This window comes from Hyaena hyaena, unplaced genomic scaffold (assembly GCF_003009895.1).
Source record: "Hyaena hyaena isolate Hyena2069 unplaced genomic scaffold, ASM300989v1 scaffold_525, whole genome shotgun sequence".
In the NCBI taxonomy this organism is placed as follows: Eukaryota; Metazoa; Chordata; class Mammalia; order Carnivora; family Hyaenidae; genus Hyaena; species Hyaena hyaena.
This window is the reverse complement of record NW_024081157.1, coordinates 1107905-1112520: the sequence shown is the minus strand read 5'-3', so window position 1 is coordinate 1112520 and position 4616 is coordinate 1107905.

Sequence of the window (4616 nt, the reverse complement as noted above, 5' to 3'; positions counted from 1 at the left end):
CTGTAGTTCTCAGGGCTGTCAATCACAATTACTAATTTCTAGACTCTTCCTGGAATTGGGGGGGGGGCAGATTTATGTATGTATGTATTTGAAATAAATTAGAAAATGCCCACATTTCTTTATCTACTGGAAGAATGTGAGGTAAGTGTGCTTCTTTGGGGTTTATTTTTCCTCAGCTCCACCTTCCATCATAAAAATATAAGGTTGGCTGACAAATAAATTATACTGAAAGTCCTCAGTCGGGTATTTGATATTGCATTGTTCAAGGCATATTTTATAATGGCTCTGATAATACCAGGGATGGGGTTTGTGACGGTGAGTTAGCAGCACCTTCCTTGCTGGTGTCTGCCCTCTAATAACCCCGTGGGATGGGTATGCCGATCCGCGAGGGATCATCACAAAACATTAATAAGGTGGCAGGCTGAGTGCTGGCGCCGGAGGCTTCAGAGACAGAAAGCAGGAGCTAGGCCAGACAGGCCCATTGTTTCTGTGCTGTGAGAGAGAAGTGAGAAATGGAAAATGGTCTCTTACCTTCCCAGCAAATATAGCGCCTTGCCAGAATTTCCTCCGACTTTGTCTGGGAGACCCTGGCTGCCTGATTAATTACAGGGAGTTGGGTCAAGGCAAAAACTGTCTGTGAGAGTTCAGGAAAATGAATGTCCTCTCAACACTGAGAGCGCTCATGGGGTCCACGTAGGGTGAGAGAACTTGGGAGAGGGTCGTAACAGAGCTCCTCCTAGATGGCATTTGGAACCTTCTAGAAGGCTGGGCAGGTCCACTGCGGTCACTTTCCAGAAGTTATACTTTGAAGTTAAATTTGGCAATGTTTTTGCCAATGTTTAATGAGGCTTCGGGAGAGAGTGCATTTCCTTCTTCATTGGCAGGGTGCTGAATCTGCTGGAAACTTCTATGCTACAGCTACAGAGACAGCAGTTCAGTTTTACTTGCCACGCACAGAGAACTTGCTCTGGGACACCTCTGAGTGGTCTGGGGACCCTCCCCACTTCTGGCGGACCACAAATGCACACCCAGGTCTTCCAGCAGCTGCTGGGTCCCAGGACAGTGACTCAAGGATTTATTTTGACCACCCAAGTGCCAGGTGTGCCGTTTCCACTTCTTTAAATTTCCCAGAATCCCTGAGAGGTGTCTGTGTGATCACCTGCTTACAGACGAGGAACTGGAGGCCGTGGGAGGCTAATGGCTTGGCCCCAAGTCACAATCACCTACTGAATATGGTGCCACCCACCTGGGCACCCTAGCTGCCTCTAACACTGAGAGCTTCAGTAAGTGCACCTGCAGTGAGGGACAGAAGACAGCTTCGGGGACCAAGCCCGTTGTGATTCACGGTCCCAATTCTTTCGTGAAAAGCCACAATGGAGATTTCAGGCTTTTCACTGGAGACCCAAGAAATCTGTGTCCCTACCTCTTCTGCTTTCATTCTGGAGCTGCGTGAGCCAGTGATCATGCCATGCCCTAAACTAAAGAATAAACCCCATAGTTATAAACACACATTCCAGAGACAAGCCTGGCCAGTGGTGGAGGCAATTATCTACAAGACAGCTGCTCGGAGCCTTGGGATTTACATCTCAAGTCACCCCCGGGACTTCCCAGGATGGCATTTTAGAGAAAGAGAAAAGCAAAACGTTCCCACTCTGCTTTGTCACTGGTCATAACGCCGAGCGGATGACCAAGGGAGCAATTCTGGGCCACACTCGAAGAGCCAGGAAAAAAAGCACCTGTGTAGCATCGAAACAATTCAGAACAGCCTGTTCTGGGCAAGACATTTTGCTTCCAGAACATCTGAAACTATCTTGACCCTTGACCCTGAAAATATCTTGTGGTATTACCATTTTCGAATCCATGGTAGTGTGCAGGCAGCGAGTGGTGGTCTTTAAGTAGCATGTCTTCATTTCGGAGGGCATACAAAATAAGATGGGCAGAGAGCAGAGGTCTTGCCAAAATGGTTTTCCAGACAAAAACTTTTATTTTTTTTTTTTATTTTTTTTTTTTACAAATAGTTTATTGTCAAATTAGTTTCTACATAACACTCAGTGCTCATCCCCAAAGTGCCCTCCTCCATGCCCATCCCCCCCTCCCCCCCACACCCATAGTCCTCAGTTTTTGTCAGCATTCAAGAGTCTCTCATGGTTTGCCTCTCTCCCTTTCCCCCACCATTTCCGCCCTTCTTCTCCCCCTCGTTCCTCCGTCAAGTTCCTCCTAATCCTCCTATACGTGCAAACATATGATATTTGTCCTTCTCTGCCTGACTTATTTCGCTCAGCATAACACCCTCAAGGTCCATCCATGTGGCTACACATGGCCAGATTTCATTGTTTCTCATTGCCATGTAGTATTCCATGGTATAGATAAACCACATCTTCTTGATCCATTCATCTGTTGATGGACACTTAGGCTCCTTCCATGTTTTAGCTATTGTGGAGAGTGCTGCTATGAACATTGGGGTACATGTGCTCCTATGCCTCAGCATTTCTGTATCCCTTGGGTAAATTCCTAGCAGTGCTATTGCTGGGTCATAAGGGAGTTCTATTGTTAGTTTCCTGAGGAACCTCCACACTGTTTTCCAGAGGGGCTGTACCAGTTTACATTCCCACCAACAGTGTAGGAGGGTGCCCGTTTCTCCACATCCTCGCCAGCATCTAGAGTTCTCTGATTTGGTCATTTTAGCCACTCTGACTGGCGTGAGGTGGTATCTCAGTGTGGTTTTGATCAGACAAAAACTTTTAAAAAGGCCCCAGAAGAATACATGATGAGACTGACAATAACAAAGAAAAAGGCCATCCTAAATTCTAATTAAAACTATAACAGATATTTCTCTATTTTGTTTGAGACCCGGTTTGGGTCTCACCTCCTCCAGGGAGGCTCGTGTAGCAACGCTAGCATCGAAGCTCTCTCCCGTCGTTGACCTCATCTAAAGTTTTTATAACGTGTAGAATATTCCACAGTGTTCAAAACAATCCATTCTTATATTTGTTTAAACTTCATTCTCCAATACCCAGTCTGGGGTCAGGAGCTACATCTTCTGTGAAAAAAGAATGAGAATGCCTTTAGATCCAGGCAAGGATTTCTTTCAAGGGATAAGCCCATATCCTCCTTTCTGGAACATTTTTCAGAGACCGAGGACCCCTTCCTAGGTGTGTCTTCCCTGGGTGGACCGTGTTGCCAGTCCTTGGAATGGCCAGCAGGCAGCCACTTGCAGAGTCTGCTGGGATGCAGAAGTGGGTGACCACGTGCCTGTATGAGAGAGGTTTCATGGCCCCAGAGCCTTTCTTCTCCCTTGGTCAGGAAAGAGGGGTGGCTGCAGACTGGGCGCTAGGGACCACCTCCCTGTGCCACCACATTCTAGTATGGAGTTTCGAGGAGGCCAAGAATCCTCCATTTGAACTGGACTTTCCAGCCTCTATGGCTCTGAGAAAGGCAATGAGATCTGGGCGCTGATGGGCAGCAGTTGCCCGGAGCCTGGCTCGGAGTGGGAGGGGCCGGAGAGGTCCCCCAGCCGCCAGCGGACCTCTTTCTCCAGGTGCCACACATGCTGGAGGCGGCCTGGGTATGTCCTGGCCAGCTCAGTCCCCGAATGCTTTGTTTAACTCTCATCTTGCTATTGCTGAAACCCGTCTGGAGCCAAGAAACGAGTCACCAAAGTAATGAAGTGCCTAGCTTAAACACGAAACCATGGGGAATTTCTGAATAAGTGAGTTATGAAAAACAAAGTGGAAATTGCAGGTCCCTGTGATGAATTCAAAGATTATTCCAAGGTGGAAAATAATGTTAAATGAGGGAGCTGAAGGCGAAGGGGGTGGTTGGGAGAGAAAGGCAACTAACACTGAACTGAGAATGTACCAAGGCTCTGTCTCAAAGACGAATGTGCATTATGCATAGTAGGCGTTCTGTAGGCTGCTATAGTGATTTAAAATACACGTATTAATTAGGCACCACCAATTAAAATGTGGGCAGGTATACACAGTTAGCCTGGACTGTCGCTGTCTTCCACACACTTAGAAGAAAAGATTTACTAAGAAAACTCAGAGAACAAACAAGAGTACAAGGGGAATGGTAGGTTTAATTAAGCAGTCAGCTCTTTAAAGGACTTCAGTACAATAATTGTTGGTATGTGAATGTGCGGCGAATTATGTATGAGTCATCCGTTCTTTGAAGAAGACAGAACAGGATCTCTTCTTGGAAGGATGTGGGGAGCACTTGGAGTTGTTGAAAGGTAGCAAATTGCATTTCGTGCTCATCAGGCAATAATTACAGTGTCCTTTTAAGCCTAACAACAACAGGTAACATCTGTTAGATGTTTATTACATGGTGGGCCCTTGGTTGAGTGCCTTCCAGACGTTTAGCCCTCACCATAGACCTATGAAGGACTGGATACTAGTATTGTGGCCATTTCACAGATGAAGAAACTGAGGCCCTTGGCACCTTGCCCAAATTACCCAGCAACAGGTGCAACGTGCTCTGTGCCCTTAAAAGTTCACTGTCTGGTATTTAAGGTTGTACATTTTCTAATTTTATTAAGTTCAGGCCAGCTTCATCTCCCAGCTGATCCAAATTCGGTAAGCTTCACTAAAATAAAATAATATCAAGTATTTTTCTAG